The 18985-nt window shown below is 33.3% G+C and overlaps 1 pseudogene; it reads right to left on the minus strand.

Moving 5' to 3' along the window:
- Positions 1–1095: 1095 nt before the first annotated feature.
- The window catches only part of LOC149234452 (protein DMR6-LIKE OXYGENASE 2-like), a 128918-nt pseudogene continuing 111028 nt past the window's right edge, over positions 1096–18985 (minus strand).

The raw sequence follows: 18985 nt of genomic DNA on the forward strand, positions 1-18985 counted from the left end.
TACTTACATGTGTTTATGCATGTGTATAGTTGGTTACACATTGCTTATGTATGTTAATGGTTTCTTGTAGTCAAGTGTACAATGATGTAATGGTTGTTGTCATGCATGAGGTCATGATATGAGTTGTTGATAAGGCCATTCATTGATGACTTGACCCTACCTAGAATGGTGGTTCCATGGTTATATGCTTATGTATTATATTTCTATATGTTGTCATTGTAATAGCCTTAGCTAAAAATTCACGTAAAAATTATATAAGACCATGGTCATGGGACACTTATTCCAAGCTGAATGTTGCAAAAGACCTCCTATTGTGGGTGCTCATTCGGTTTATTATGGTTAAGGAAATTGACAAAAGAAATGACTAAGGCTTTGGAAATGCAAAATGATTTTATATATTAATGAATAAAACAAAACCATGGAATTTAAAATATCTGAAAAATTAATACCTATAAGGTCTCACAAAAATATTTTATAATATATATATCAACCTCATAAATCGTTATAAATCCAACTTCATGAAGTTTAAGAGTACATTATCCCAAATTGACTCTTAATATTCCAATCATATATATCCAATCAAATACCCAACTAGGAAGAAAGAAGAGATAAATCCCATAAACCCTAAACTAACGTTTAAGAGTACACTATCCCAAATTGGCTCTTAATATTCCAATAATAACTATAATGTCTCACAAAAATATTTTATAATATATATATCGACTTCATAAATCGTTATAAATCCAACTTCATGAAGTTTAAGAGTACATTATCCCAAATTGACTCTTAATATTTCAATCATATATATCCAATCAAATACCCAACTAGGAAGAAAGGAGACATAAATCCCATAAACCCTAAACTAACGTTTAAGAGTACATTATCCCAAATTGGCTCTTAATATTCCAATAATATATATATCCAATCAAATACCCAACTAGGAAGAAAAGAGAGATAAATCCCATAAATCTTAAACTGACGTTTAAAAGTACATTATCCAAAGTGGCTCTTAATATTCCAATCATATACATCCAATCAAATACCCAACTAGGAAGAAAGGAGAGATAAATCCCATAATTCGATGCCTGCAGGCTATTAGAGGTCGTCGTTCTCCTCCTCAATAGAAGTCCCTGATATGTGTGAATCATGCGAGAATGACCGCAAGCAAGTATTCCCGTGCAGTTTGCTGTTCCAGAAATTTTGGTAATATTCCTCGTATGTGAATCTTCTGAACAATGCAGGATGCTCGTCGTCAATCGATGCCGGTGTAGGAGTGATGACTGCATCAGGAGAAGGAGAGTAAAATGTGGGAATTGAACGCGTGCTTTTGAAGAGCTCACCACAGCACGATGCAGCACACTCTTCTATCTATCTTCCTTTGCTCAGAACCTGTAAATACATAATTGCATTTAAGCATCAATTATTTTGAAGTTGCAAACAATGGGCATATTGATTCTGAAAAAAGTAAAGTTAAATCAAAAGAGGAGATTAGACTGCCAAGCATATAGATGGAACCTGTAATTGGTCACCGACGTTGATAACAAAAGAATTAGGGATGGGGTTCACTGCAATCCATTTTCCATTGTTAAGAACTTGAAGTCTGGGCACCTCATCTTGAAGAAGAAGAGTGAGGACATTGGGATCTGAATGAACTGGTAAACCAAATGTAAGCTTAGGATTGGGGCACTTGGGAGAGTGGTTTACAGCCATGTGTTGTTCGTGTTTTCCAAGTGATTTGTCTAGGAAGTCGGGCTCCAGTCCTAGGCTCTTCGATATCGCTTCCACCAGCCTCAGAGCAAGCGCCCTCATCTCTGTGCAATACATACCACACACTTCTCTGCCATATTCATCAACAACGAGTGACGATATTCAAAATCAGGAGATTATTGTAAACAAGGTGGTCCTAGTATGTTTTCCTTTGCAATTCACAAATCCTTCTCTCAAACAATTATTTTTGCAACTTATGTCAAAAGCAATGGTAGCACTGAAAATTTTGGAAACTTTTTATCCTCGGCTCAAACTGTTGAGAAATTTTGTGAATTAGTTGTTATTCATGAAAACTTTTATAATAAAATTCATTAATTTTCGAGGCATTTATTTCAATTTTACGTTAGGGACTTTCAACAGGTACGGAAGCGTTACTTTGCTTATCTCCGTTGTCTAAAACTTATAATTAAATTATGTTTGGAAACAAATTTTATTAACTCCAAAATTTTCTATAACTTGTGAAAATGATCTGCATTAAAAAAATATCCCATTCCAATACATTCACAAAAAGTCATAGTTACCAAATTCGAATTCGAATTCGAATTTGAATTCGATTCGATACGAAAAAAATTCGACCTTATAAAATTCAATACGGAAAAAATTCGACATTATATATCTTACACATACTTAATTTTTATTTTTATTTATTTTTATTTTTATTTTTAATTTAAATTAGCAATCATTATATGAAAATTCATTAAATCTTTCTCTACCAAGTATATTTATGTTTACTTATTTCCAACGTTAATTTCTCCTATCTAAAATGTTATAGACCCCTTCATTCGAGTTATCCATTTTAAACTGAAATTTGCCATTTTATATCTTTTTGTAATATAGAAGTTACTGTTTTTCTATTTCTTTTATTCACAAGTGCAAACTTATCTTCATAATTTTTTGTAATATAGAAGTTGTCGTTTTTCTATGCTTTTGTATATGAGTTATGCATTTGCAAGTGCAACTAAGGTTTCCATTTTCCATTTTTTATTATTTTTTTAATATTGGATTTATCCTTTTTTTTCTATTTTTTCATAAGCCTTATCCATTGTAAACTCAATTGTGTCATTTTATAATTTTTTGTAATATAGAAGTTACTGCTTTTCTATTTTTTTTATAAAGGTTGTGGATTTGAAAGTTTATCATTTTATATCTTTTATGATTTTTCTAATATTGATTTTTCTTATTTTATATTAGGTAACTGCAATTTCTTATTTTATATTTTTCATTTGATTCATTTGAATTTCACTGTGCCAAGTTGGGTTCAATTTATCTGTGAGTTGGATTGGTTTTTTTTTTTGGTTTCTTTGTTTGTAGCACTTCATGCATAAATTATCATCCAGTCTGTATGTCAATGATTGGAGAACCTATGAGCAAAAGGTCTCAGCTTAATGATTGGAGAACCTCTCAGCAAAAGGTCTCACGTTGGCATTACAGTCCACGTAAAGTTACCCTTGGGTTTCAAGTTAAATATTGTACAGTACATAATTTAATATATGCACCGACTGCACAGAGCCTTACGACTCCTGGATTTATAATTTAGTTGAATTCAGGAGAGGTGTGTGCCTCGTTTTCACCTTTGAATTAAAAACAAAAAAAATTAGGATTAAAGATCGCTGTATCATTTTTCAATTATCAAATTTCCACGACTAAAACTCGAATTACTTTATGATTTTATCCAGCAGCGATTTGTGAACGTTCCGATCGATGGTTACACAGACACAGCATAGTGGCAGCAGCACAGTGGACGCACAGCATAGTGGCAGCACAGTGGACGCACAGCATAGTGGCAGCTGACCAAAATTTTATTCAAACGCTGACCCGTACCGAATTGGAAAACGACGAATTATTCGCTGTACCGAACCGAATCAGCGAATTTCTGAATTTTTTTTGCTGGTACGGCCGAACTTGGCAACTATGCAAAAAGTGGACATTCACGCTCTGCTGCATTTTGCCCTCTTTTTCATTTGCGCTCAGCTGCGCTTCACTTACATTTCTCAACGGACAACAACAAACATTATATTCACGCTGCTGCGTGCTCCCTTTCGTTTTCTTCAACAAACAGAAACATTACATTTCAATCTCTGCACTGCTGTGCATAAAAGTTTCATTCATATGAGCTCGCGCTGCTGCGCATTACATTTCAACAACACAACAGAAAACTACATACATATACAACAACATAAAACAGGGCATATATGTTTTTACATCCCATACTCCCGTGAAAAATAAAAATGAAATAAATTCTTCATCTACTTTCAACAACCGGAGTAAAAATTTCATTAATTACTGTACTGATAAACTGGCGGTCAACGAGAATTGCACTTCACGTCACGCAATATGTTGCAGGCCTGTATGCGACCGTTGATCTAATCCGATGACTGTGAAACCATATCGCGCGGACCTTCTTGCCAATCTTTATGCTCCGGGGAAAACTGCTTTGACAAAACCACTCAGCCACGTGTCTGCTGATGATTGTAATCGCTGCCATTTGAGAAATACCATCGTCTCTTGAAAAGCGGTGCGGGGAAGTCTGGCTGGTTTTCTGGAAATAGTACGCAGCAGGGGAAATTATATTTCAACACTCCCCTTTAATTTCAACTGCTGGGTTATTAGTCATACCCAGACATTTCCTCAAAAATTCAAAACTTTTCTACCCCAATGGTTTGGTCAGAATGTCTGCAACCTGCTCCTGAGTTCTGCAGTGTACTAAAACAATTTCTCCATTGTTTACCAATTCCCTGATGTAATGAAACTTTGTGTCAATGTGTTTCGTTCTCTTATGAAACACAACATTCTTGGATAATGCAATAGCTGAACTATTGTCACAAAAAATCATAGTTCCTTTTGCTTGTTCTTGGCATAAGCTCTTTAACATCCTTTTCATCCAAATTGCTTGACATGCTACTGCTATAGACAATGCTACAATAGGTTGTTTTTTAGAAGCCCATGAAATGGCTCCTGAAACATGATCTTCATCAAAGAATGACTGTTAATATAGTTCAGCAAGGATTTCATAAGGACCTGTTCACTAATAGCTTCAGCGATAATGATCAAGAATTACAGGCTCCCCCTAACTGTATGCATCGTCTCCTTTTGGCAGAGTCTTCTCAAAAAAAGCTTAGATTGGCTGGAGAGCTCAAGGGACTTTCGGACTGTATTTCCTTCCTTCTCCATACTTGTGTAACTTTCTTCTTTTGCATGGTTCTAGCTTGTGTAAGAGCCCATGTTAAGTTACAATCATGTGCCATATGACCAATGTTATGAAACTTGAAGCATTCTACATTGTTCATGAATAAGATTTCATGATTTCTTCCTGTAAAATTATTTCTTGGAGGTTGTTGGAGACTATAACATCTATCTCTATGAGATTCTTTACAGTGTTTTGCCATATGACCAAAGTTTGAACAAGAATAACAATAACCAAAAAATAAACTTTGGTAGCTAGGAGATGGAGGTTTCCTTGATGTACTTCTGAAGCCTTTCTGCCTTGAGATCCTTTGATGATAACCATTGCCTCTTGCCTCTTTGATATCATCTACATTTCTTTTTGGAGTTGGTTTTCTACTTGGAGTAAGATTTCTTCTTGGAATAGGATTTCTTCTATTGTAGCCTTGATTTTTCTCCTGGCCTTTGCTGGAACTAGGAGCATCACAATTTCTTTCTGGCTTCTTCACATCTCTTTTGCTTAAAGCATTTTCATTCTTGTTTGAGGGTTCACCTGCATACCTAAGTCCTGATTTATAAGATGGACATCTGTGATAGCTGAGCATGTCATCTAAGGCTTGAGAGCTCTTCATGATCTTATTCATCCCTTCAACCTTTCTTCTGAGGAGGACAATCTCTTTTTCCAATCTTTCACACTCATTATTCTTCTTTGCAAGTTGTTCCTCAGTTTCTTCCTTGCTACGAGTAGCTTCAGTTTCTACTATTTTAAGGGAGATGATAGATGACTTCATTTTGAAGATTTCTTCATTCTTTGCTTAACTGCTCTCCATTTTCTTCTCAGCTCCTTGTGCCTATTTCCTGGCTTCTTATAATTGAGACTTAAGGGAGGAGACCTCTACCTTGTACTCACCAATCTCTTCTTCACGTTTGTTCACGCTCTTGTGCCTTTGTTGAAGTTGACTTGACAAGGTATTTTCCTGCTTCTTTGCTTTATTCAATTGATTTGTCATGGATATGACGTCTTCATGATGCTTCCTTTTGCTTTGATGAAATTCCTTCTTAAGTTTGGCAAGATCTTCATCCCTTTCTTGTACTTGAAGCTTGATGACGTCAAATTTCTTCCTTGTTTGATCTTGGTTACCAACTGGAGCTATCTTCTTAAGTGCCTCATTTTCCTTTTTCAAGTTGTTAATCTCTTCCATGGCAGTCATAAGTTGAGCGAGGAGTTCTTCTACAAAGTCCTTTTCATTCTCTTCATCTTCTAGGTCTACTTTAGCTTTGATGTCATGATTCTCATTTTCAGCTTCTATGATGGGTTCAGGACCTCCTTTTGAGTGAAGGTCATGAAGTTTGTCCTATATATCCTTTGCTGATGAATATTTTCCTAGATTCTTCTTTACAGAATCAGGTACCCCATTCAAGATTGTCTTTGCTGCTTTTGCATTGTACTCCTTGGATTCTCTATCCATCCTGCTATGATCAATCACTGATTATCAAATTTCAATCCCTTAAGACTGTAAGAAAGTCCTCATTCTTGCTTCCCATATATTAAAGTTCCCATTGAACCTTGGAGCCTCATCAAATTGATTGTCTTCTATCTTAGTAATAGAGAGAGACACATCCTTAGGAGTATTGGAGACTTTCTTCCTTGACCTCGCCATTTGTGTTCTAAATGTCGACCTTCAAGCTGTTAAGATTTGAATGAAGGAACCGGGCTCCAGCGATTCTTACACTCTTAACTGTGCTTCAAAATACTTGACTTTCCTCAACAAAAAAAAACTAATCTTGAGAAATACCTTGGATTTTTTGACTGAGTCTTCACTCTACTGGAGAAGCTGCTACAACAAGAAATCCTTCCTTCAGCTCCTTTGACACCTTCAAAGAGCCTGGACAAGCTCCGATACCATGTTAGGAATTTTCTATTTAATTCCAAAACAAAAATAACTTGAACAGAACAGAACAATGCTCTGTTTTATCACAGGATCTTAACACAGGGAAGCAAAATTATGTTTTGGGAGAACAGAGTTTTTCACTTGCACAAAGAAACTTGTATTCATTAATAAAAACAACTGTTGTTACAAAATGGGTCTTCCTCTCACAGAGGGATTTCACCAGGAATGCTTCAGCTCCACAAAAAAAATTACTCTGTCTCTGTTTTGAAATTTTACACTGCTGTGTGTAAAAATTTCTTACATTTATGCTGCTGCATATTCCATTACAAAAAAAACTTACATTCGCCCTTCTACGCTGCTGCGTATTCTTTGCATTCAACCTGCTGGAAAAATTCCTCTTACATTCGCTGCTGCGAGTTTTTCCCATTCCAATACATTCACAAAAACTGGACATTCACGCTCTGCTGCATTTTTCCCTCTTTTTCATTCACGCTCAGCTGCGCTTCACTTACATTTCTCAACAGACAACAACAAACATTATATTCACGCTGCTGCGTGCTCCCTTTCATTTTCTTCAACAAAAAGAAACATTACATTTCAATCTCTACACTGTTGTGCATAAAAGTTTCATTCATATGAGCTTGCGCTGCTACGCATTACATTTCAACAACACAACAGAAAAATACATGCATATATAACAACATAAAACATGCCATATATGTTTTTACATCCCATACTCCCGTGAAAAATAAAAATGAAATAATTTCTTCATCTACTTTCAACAACCGGAGTAAAAATTTCATTAATTACTATATTGATAAACTGGCGGTCAATGAGAATTGCACTTCACGTCACGCAATATGCTGTAGGCCTGTATGCGACCATTGATCTAATTCGACGGATGTGAAACCATATCGCGCAGACCTTCTTGCCGATCTCTATGCTCCGGGGAAAACCGCTTTGACAAAACCACTCAGCCACGTGTCTGCTGATGATTGTAATCGCTGCCATTTGAGAAATACGACTGTCTCTTGAAAAGCGGTGCGAGGAAGTCTAGCTAGTTTTCTGGAAACAATACATAGCAAGGGAAATTATATTTCAACACACAGGCCCGACCAATTTTTTGGATAACCTCGGGTCTAGTAGAATCGCATAGGAGACCTTGGACGTCCACGACAGGTATGGATCTAAAAGGAGAACTACTTCATTTGGCCTGGGTCGTTCTGTGGGAGGTCTGATGTAATGTTGCGGAAGCTCGCAATAGTTTACTCCATTCGAAATCAATGGTATTACTTCTCCTCCCTCTCATTGTGATCAGTTATGTGATTAGTTTTAGTAAAGAAGGCCTTCTCCATCTCGACGTCAATGATCTCCATCTCGTCGTCAAACTCTACGTTAATCTCTAAGTAATAATAATAATGATAATAATGTATTCGGGGTTTTCGCAGTGCATTATATTAGATATCATTTTGGGATTCAAGTGTGTTAAGTAAGTCATTCATATATGACCATTTCCTTTTCATGAGAGGTAGTCATATTATATTATCATTATATTATTATAGTAATATAAAAATAATATTATTATTATATTATTATAATAATAATATAATAGCTACTATATTTGTAATAATAATAATTATTATTATGTATTGGGGGTTTTCGCAGTGCATTATATTAGATATCATTTTTGGGATTCAACTGTGTTAAGTAAGTCATTCATCTATGACCATTTCCTTTCCATGAGAGGTAGTCATATTATATTATAATTACATTATTATAATAATATAATAATATAATTATTATAATATAATTATAATAATAATATAATAGTTATTGTATTTGTAATAATAATAATTATTATTATGTATTGGGGTTTTCGCAGTGCATTATATTATATATCATTTTTGGGATTACGCTGCGTTAAGTAAGTCATTCATCTATGACCATTTTCTTTCGATGAGAGGTAGTCGTAACTGACTAATTTCTCATGATTTTTGAATAGTCCACTTAAAACTCATTGCATTGGGTGATGCTCCCAAGGGTGAAGAAGTGGGATTGAAACTAGTGAAATGAATCACATAGCGTCAATCATCATTTCCGGGGCTTGCACCTGGTAACCAGGACTTCCCAGGAGGTCACCCATCCTAGATTGCCTCTGGCGCAAGCGCTATTAACTGTGGAGTTTTCCCCACAATCAGGCCCACCTAGCTTGCTACCCGATTTGCAAAACCTTAGCAAGTATTATGCCTCATGAACCATTCAGGTAGAGTTCCCTTCACTCTTTTGAATTAAGTATTGGGTGTTTTCGTAGTGCATTATATTAGATATCATTTTTAGGATTCAGCTGCATTAAGTCATTCATCTATGACCATTTCCATGAGAGGTAGTCGTAAAGGGAACTCTACTTGAATGGTTCATGAGGCACAATACTTACTAAAGTTTTGCAAATGGGGTAGCAAGCTAAGTGGGCATGGTTGTAGGGAAAACTCCACAGTTAAGCATGCTTGAGCTAGAGGCGATCTAGGATGGGCGACCTCCTGGGAAGTCCTAGTTACCAGGTGCAAGCCCTAGAAGTGATGATTGACGCTATGTGATTCATTTCACTTGTTTCAATCCCACTTTTTCACCCGTGGGAGCAACACTCGATGCAATGAGTGCTAAGTGGACTATTCAAAAATCATGAGCAATTAATTAGTTATGACTACCTCTCATAGAAATGGCCATAGATGAATGACTTACTTAACGCAGTTGAATCCCGAAAATGATATCTAATAATTATTATATTATTTTATCATTATTATAATAAAATATTATGATTATTATTATATTACTATAACAATAATATGAAATAATAATAATAATAATAATCACAATTATATTGCATTATTATCATAATAATAATATTAACTCATAATAACAACCATGATCCAATAATAATCAGAATTGTGATAATTGAATTATTATGTTTAATTTTTTAAAGACAAACTATTTTTGATTATTAATAACTATATAAATAATAACAACGATATTCTTATATACTTATATATTTATAATTATTATATTAATATTATTATAATAATATAAACTTATAATAATATTAGAAATATTAATTAATAATAATAATAATAATAATAATAATAATAATTATTATTATTATTATTATTATAACTCTTAAGCTTTATTAATTCAACCATCTTTATTTTAGTATTTTTAATATTTATCTTAGGGTTTGTATACATTGGGTTTATGATATTAGTCCTTTTTGTTTAATATTATTCCCTCAGGTTTATGAACCCAAGGGAATAATATTAAACAACGGGGACTAATATTAGAAACCCAAGGAACTAATAAACTCAACCGTCTAACATTATAAACCCAAGGAATTAGTGAACACAATGGATAAATATTAAAAACCTAAGGGATCAAGATGCAAATGTGATTAATATTACAAACAAAAGAGATTAATAAAGCTGACCATGATTGATATTATAAACTCAAGTTAATAGTAAACCGAAAGGATTAATACTATAACCCAAAGGGATTATGAATCCAAGGAAATAATACTAAACCCAAGGGACTAATATTATAAACCCAACATTGGTAAACCCTAATATAAATATTATAAAGACTAAAATAAACAGGGTTTATTTTCACGGTGAGACAATCCTTGCCACAATGTTACATTCAACTATGGCTAACCATGACTCGCTATGATTGTCAATGGTTGACCATGATCAATATTATAAACCTAAGGGAATAATAAACCAAAGCGATTGATAGTATAAACCCAAAAGAATAATAAGCCTGAGGGGTTAATACTAAAACCCCAAGGGATTATGAACCCCACAGAATAATATTAAACCCAAGGGACTAATATTATAAACCCAACGTATATAAACCCTAAGATAAATATTATACACACTAAAATAATCATGATTGACCATCATTGATTTTCATATTGAGACAATCCTTATCACAATTCCATGTTGGACCATGGTTGACTATGGTTGACTGCGGAATAATAAACCCAAGCGATTGATATTATAAACCCAAAGGAACAATAAACCCAAGGAATTAATACTAAAATCCCAAGGGATTATGAAGCTAAGGGAATAATATTAAACTCAAGGGGCTAATATTAAAAATCCAAGGTATATAAACCCTAAGTGGAGACAATTTGTTTCATAATGTGAGATCAGACCATGATTGACCACAATTGACCATGGTTGGTTATGGTTGACCATGATTGATATTATAAACCAAGTTAATAATAAACCCAAGGGATTGATATTATGAACCCAAGAGAATCAATAATAAACCTAAAGGATTGATATTATGAACCCAAGGGAAACATAAATCCAAGGGATTATGAACCCAAGGGAATAATATTAAACCCAATGGATTAATATTAGAAACCCAGCATTGGTAAACCCAAATATAAATATTACGAACACTAAAATAAACATGGTTTATTTTCATGGTGAGACAATCTTTGTCAAAATGTGACATTCAACCATGGGACTCATATTATAAACCCAACTTTGGTAAAGCCAAATATAAATACGACAAACACTAAAATAACCATGATTTATTTTGATGGTGAGACAATCCTTGTCACAATCCGACATTCAAATATTGTTGACCATGGTTGGCTATGAATGAAAATTGTTGACCACGATTGATATTATAAACCTAAGAGAATAATAAACCGAAGGGATTGATATTATAAACCCAAATGAATAATAAACCCAAGGGATGAATAGTAAAACCCCAAGGGATTATGCACCCAAATGAATAATATTAAACCCAAGAGACTAATATTATAAATTGAACATTCGTAAACCAAAATATAAACATTACAAAGACTAAAATAAACATGATTTATTTTCATGGTGAGACAATCCTTGTCACAATGTGACATTCAACCATGGTTGACCATGGTTGGCTATGATTGACAACGATTGACCATGATCAATATTATAAACGTAAGGGAGTAATAAACCCAAGGGATTAATATTATAAACCCAAAGGAATAATAAAACTAAGGGATTAATACTAAAACCCCAAGGGATTATGAACCCAAGGGAATAATATTAAACCCATGGGAATAATATTATAAACCCAACAATGGTAAACCCAGACATTAATACTACAAACACTAAAATAAACATGGTTTATTTTGATGGTGAGACAATCCTTGTCACAATGCAACATTCAAACATTGTTGACCATGGTTAGCTATGATCAACAATGGTTTACCGTGATTGATATTATAAGCCTAAGGGGATAATAAACCCAAGGTATTGGTATTATAAACCCACACAAATAATAAACCCAAGGGATCAATACCAAAACCCCAATAGATTATGAGCCCAAGGGAATAATATTAAACTCAAGGGACTAATATTATAAACCCAAATATAAATATTACAAAGACTAAAATAAACATGATTTATTTTCATGGTGAGACAATCCTTGTCACAATGTGACATTCAACCACGGTTGACCATGACTGACCATGATTGATATTATAAACCTAAGGGAATAATAAACCCAAGGGATTGATAGTATAAACCCCAATCAATAATAAACCCAATGGATTAATACTAAAACCCCAAGGGAATAATATTAAAACCGAGGAATTAATATTCTAAACCCAACATTCGTAAACCCAAATATAAATATTACAAATACTAAACTAAACATGATTTATTTTCATGGTGAGAAAATCCTTGTCGCAATGTGACATTCAACCATGCTTGACCATGATTGATATTATAAACTTAAGGGATTGATATTATAAACCGAAATGAATAATAAACCCAAGGGATTAATACTAAAACCCCAAGGGATTATGAACCCATGGGAATAATATTAAACCCAAGGGACTAATATTATAAAACCAACATTCGTAAACTCAAATATAAATATTGCAAAGACTAAAATAAACATGATTAATTTTCATGGTGAGACAATCCATGTCACAATGTGACATTTAACCATGATTGACCATGGTTGACCATGATTGATATTATAAACCTAAGGGAACAATAAACCCAAGGGATTGATATTATAAACCCAAATGAATAATAAACCCAGGGGATTAGTACTAAAACCCCAAGGGAATATGAACCCAAGGGAATAATATTAAATCCAAGGGACTAATATTACAAACCCAACATTCGTAAACCCAAATACAAATATTACACAGACTAAAATAAACATGATTTACTTTCATGGTTCACCATGATTGATATTGTAAACCCTAGGGAATAATAAACCCCAGGGACTGATATTATAAACTCAAAGGAATAATAAAACTAAGGGATTAGTATTAAAACCCCAAGGGATTATGAACCCAAGGGAATAATATGAAAGCCGTGGGACTAATATTATAAACCCAACATTGGTAAACCCAAATATAAATACTACAGACACTAAAATGAACATGGCTGATTTTGATGGTTAGCCAATCCTTGTCACAATGCGACAATCAAACATGGTTGACCATGGTTGGCTATGATTGACAATGGTTGACCATGACTGATATTATAAACCTAAGGGAATAATAAACCCAAGGGATTGATATTATAAACCCAAATGAATAATAAACCGAAGGCATTAATACTAAAACTCCAATGGATTATGAACCAAAGGGAATAATATTAAATCCAACAGACTAATATTATAAACCCAACATTCGTAAACCCAAATATAAATGTTACAAAGACTAAAATAAACATTATTTATTTTCATGATGAGACAATCCTTGTCACAATGTGACATTAAACCATGGTTGACCATGATTGATATTATAAACCTAAAGGAATAATAAATCCAAGGGATTGATATTATAAACCCAAATGAATAACAAACCCAAGGGACTAATATTATAAACCCAACATTCGTAAACCCAAATATAAATATTACAAAGACTAAAATAAAAATGATTTATTTTCATGGTTGACCATGATCGATATTGTAAACCTAAAGTAATAATAAACCCGAAGGAATAATAAAATTAAGGGATTAATACTAAAATCCCAAGGAAATAATATTAAACCCATGGGACTAATATTATAAATGCAACATTGGTAAACCCAAATATAAATACTACAAACACTAAAATAAACATGGTTTATTTTGATGATGAGACAATCCTTGTCACAATGCGACATTCAAACATGGTTGACCATTGTTGGCTATGATTGCAATGGTTGACCATGATTGATATTATAAACCTAAGGGAATAATAAACCGAAGTGATCGATATTATAAACCCAAATGAATAATAAACCCAAGGGATTAATACTAAAACCCCAAGGGATTGTGAACCCAAGGGAATAATATTAAACCTAAGGGACTAATATTTTAAACCCAACATTCATAAACCCAAATACAAATATTACAAAGACTAAAATAAACATGATTTATTTTCATGGTGAGAAAATCCTTGTCACAATGTGACATTCAACCATGGTTGACCATGGTTGACCATGATTGATATTATAAACCTAAAGGAATAATAAACCCAAGGGATTGATATTATAAACCCAAATGAATAATAAACCAAAGGGATTAATACTAAAACCCCAAGGGATTATGAACCCAAGGGAATAATATTAAACCCAAGGGACTAATATTATAAACCCAACATTTGTAAACCCAAATATAAATATTACAAAGACTAAAATAAGCAGGATTTATTTTCATGGTGAGACAATCCTTGTCACAATGTGACATTCAACCATGGTTGACCATGGTTGGCTATGATTGACAATGGTTGAACATGATATATATTATAAACCTAAAGGAATAATAAAGCCAAGGGATTAATATGAGAAACCCAAAGGAATAATAAAACGAAGGGATTAATACTAAAACCCCAAGGGATTATGAACCCAAGGGAATAATATTAAACCCAAGGGACTAATATTATAAACCCAACGTATATAAACCCTAAGATAAATATTATAAACACTAAAATAAACATGACTCACCATCATTGTTTTTCATATTGAGACAATCCTTATCACAATTCCATGTTGGACCATGTTTGACATTATAATAAACCATCATTGAACAGGGAATAATAAACCCAAGCGATTGATGTTGGATAATGGTTAATCATGGTCGAACATGGTTGTTTATTGTTGACCATTGTTGAATAATATTAGACCCTAGGAATATGAACCCTTAGACCAATAAACCGAAAGGATTATATTATAAACCCAAGGAAATAATAAACTTAAGGGATAAAAATTATAAACCCAATGCATATAAACCATAACATGACTATTATAAACCCTAAAATAAACATGGTTGACCATTGTTGATTTCCATATTAGATTAATTTATTATCATATTCACATAATCATAAATAGTTAGACAAATATTTAACCCTTGATATTGGGGTTTTATAAAACAAAGAGATTATTAATATTACAAACCCAAGGCATTAATATTATAAAAAGAAATGATTAATAAATGTGAGGGATCAGTATACCCAAGGAATCAATAAACCCAACGCGCTAACATTAAAAACCCAAACGATTAATAAACACCATAAATTAAGTTTTTAAGTTCACGATATTAATAAACAAGGGATTAAATGATAAACCAAAGGAATTATTAATATTAAAAACATGAAGCATGAAGAAACCCAAGCATTTGATATTATAAGCATAAGGAATTAATAAACCCAAGGGAAAAATATTAGAAACCAAAGGGATCAAAAGTGGTAAGGGATAAATATCAAAAAACATAAGGGATTAATAAAACATAGGAATTAATATTTTAAACCCAACGGATTGATCAACTCACGTGACTATGAATATTATAAACCTAAGGGATCAATAAACCCTAGGGATCGTTAATATTATGAAAGCAACACATTAATAAATTGAAGGGATAAACATTGTAAACGTAAGGGATTAATATTAAACCTTAGGACTATTATTTAAACCATAATATTGGGGATTAATAAACCAAACGGAATACATGATAGACTGTAGGAATTATTACTATTACAGACTTAAAGAACAAATAAACCTAATCATTTAATATTATAAACCCAAGGAAATAGTAAATCAAACCTAAGCCCTAAATCCATGGCATCAATATTATAAACACAAATAATGCTATAACACAAAACAATAATAAAAAACATAAACCAAGACCAATATAAGAACCACATTGCCAACCATAAAGCATTAAAACATGATAAATCATCATCACATTAATAATAAAACATTTATATCACTACATTATAAACAATAAATAAATTTCAAGCCATAAATACATTGATATCAATACATGAATGTATTAATAGTATAAATCTCAGGAATATAGATATAAACACCTAGAACATGAAAGCCCAACAATAATATTATAAATGTAAATGATATTTTCATTTATGAAAGAAGTGAACAAAGTGAAGAGATCCACACAAAATACCACAACAATCACAAATGAAAGAGAAAAAAATAAAATAGTAACACTGCCATTGGAGCAAAGAAACATAAATGCGAAAAAAACATCTAAATTGCACACATTGGATTTAAAGAAGAAGAACATAATAGGACATTTTAAGACCAGAGATATACAATTTTCTACATAAAAACAACAACAAGAAAAAAAATCAATTTCAGCAACATTGCAACCACAAAAAGAACATTGGGTCTTAACATATATTTTTTGTTTTCTTTACATCAAATAATTCCACTACAAAATTGAACTTCTAACACTCCATCAAAATTCATCTATGGAGTGGCCTCTTCCAAAACACAACTAGATCGATGACGAAAGCAACACCAATTCAAATCAACAGGATAATGATCACGATACTTAATGCTTTGCAAATAATTCCTTCTTGTTCTCCTGCTAGACTCCCTCTGGTGCACCTGTAACAAGTACTTTACATGTGTTTTCATTTCATTGAGCTATAACACCCCTCCCTTGTGTAGAATATTATTGTAAACCTAAGCTAAGTTAAATCTAGGTGTGATATCCTCCCTTGTGTGTTAAATGTTGCAAACCTAAGATGAGGAAAGCTAGGCTTGATACCCTCCTTTGTGGGTTAAACTATTCTACACCTAAGATGAGGAAAGCTAGGTGATATGTAACATGACAATAAAGTGTATTATTAAATGAATTAATAAAATAAATCACTTGGAGGGTGGAGCACCAAGAGAGAAGAGATGCTTGCCAAATCCCATAAGGAATGGGATAGAGATGAATCTTTCATGATAAGCTTCGAGACATGATTCTAGATAAGCTTCAATCGATTGGATATCCATCAGATGGATGGGAGATAAGTATTCATTGGACATAAAATCTTTGGGGGAGATAAAGGCAATCTTTTATGCGGAAAAGCGTCGTGGGAGATAAAGACAAGCTTTTCTGGATAAGATCTATGAAAATGGAAAAATCCATAAAGCGAGACGTTTTTACCGATAACTAAATCATGAAAGAGGGTATTAATTACCGAGTGCATCGATCAATTGAGATAGTTAATCCTTGGCAAGATCTTCGGCTCGGGGGGAATTAGAGGTGATTCATGGCTGGGTGGTGGTGATCCTCCCTCCAAGTGAGATCTAGTTGGTTTCATTTGCATGGAATGGCTATATGTCGGTCTCTTTCTATTCATGTGACTATTTATTTGTTTCAGTATTGTATATGTTAACAGTCTTAGCTTATGAGTTGGTCTAATGCTATTTATATGTGTAGCAGTGAGTAGGATACTAAATGGATATAAATGGAAATATTCTTATGTTAGTGAAGAAATTTTTACTGCTATACAAAGTTGTTGGTTAATATGGCAGATAGTGGTAGATGGTTGCAAATTATCATTGTATATTGTAGTTAGCAGGATAATCTATGATGATCAGATTTTCTATTGCATGTATATCCAAGACGCATCGATTTGCATTCTGTCAATTGGTTAAGAGTAATATTTATGATGGAAATGATGGATTTAATAATGTGTGAGACTGTCGTGTGCTCTCATATGCACATCGAATATATTAGAATAAGAAATGGTAGCATGCTTTAGTATTTTGCAGATTTTCATGCTTGTGGAATAACTATGGAGGAATGTCTTCCTTAGTATTATCCAAAGCTTCACTATCATTAATGTTGTGCATAATGAAATTAAATGCTCCTGCATGCAATATAAGGAATTGATGGTATATTATTTTAGTCATGCACGATAAAAGAAAGACTATGATCATGATGGATGATGATGATATTGGATTTAATTAAGATCACTAATATAGGCAAGGAAATTATAACCAAGGAGATCATAATTATAACTAAGGAAAATTTTTAATAACTCGGAAATTAGAGATTATTCCCAGGTAAGCCATGGAGGTACGTGACAAATGGTATCAGAGCCTAGGTTCAAACACTGAGGCCTATGGATTCATCCACCTCAGTAGAATTTCGTTGACGAATTTTGATTATAAAATTCCTATAAGAAAACAAAACCCAAAATTTTAAAGGGTGAAGCCTGAAACATAGAACATGATTTCTTGTCTTCCAAGGAAGTTAGGATTCCAATATTAACATGGTTATTGATGGGTCAAAAAATTCATTATTAGATCAAATAAACAAATTTTACCTAAAATGGATGTCAAGGCAAATGTACATGGATTTTTTAAAACCAGAGGGTAATTCATGATCTTGACTAATTGTCGTTGTTGGATGTGCAAACTGTAAATTTCCATCACGAGGGACAGATTGGGTACTTCGCCCAGACGCTGGGTAGAACCCTTCCTCGTGCGTACTTTATCTTTGACTTCTAGTAAGTCGTTAACAAGCCATTCTTGAATGTTTGACTACACTATGTATGAGGTTTAGGGTAGGAAATGGATGTTTTCCCCTCACGCATCACATTAAATCCTTGGGCAAATAAAACAAGTTGTCTCTGCCCTCTCGAAGATGGCGATGGCTGCGTTACCTATCAAAAATCCACTGGTTGAGGTTGTACTAAAAAATGTGCATGCTGTGATTATGGGAGTGAGACAAATCTCTGTCATGTTGAGGGAAAAAGTAATACAAAGGAAGACAGAGGCTTCTGTGCTTGTGATGAAGACTGCCAGACGGTAGTTTTTAGAGGAAAAGACCTATCTAACTAAATTAATTAATCAGTTATACATTTTGCA

The sequence above is a fragment of the Pinus tabuliformis genome, chromosome 8 (assembly GCF_031772625.1).
Source record: "Pinus tabuliformis cultivar Carrire ecotype Pingquan chromosome 8, CPIR1, whole genome shotgun sequence".
Classification (NCBI taxonomy): domain Eukaryota; kingdom Viridiplantae; phylum Streptophyta; class Pinopsida; order Pinales; family Pinaceae; genus Pinus; species Pinus tabuliformis.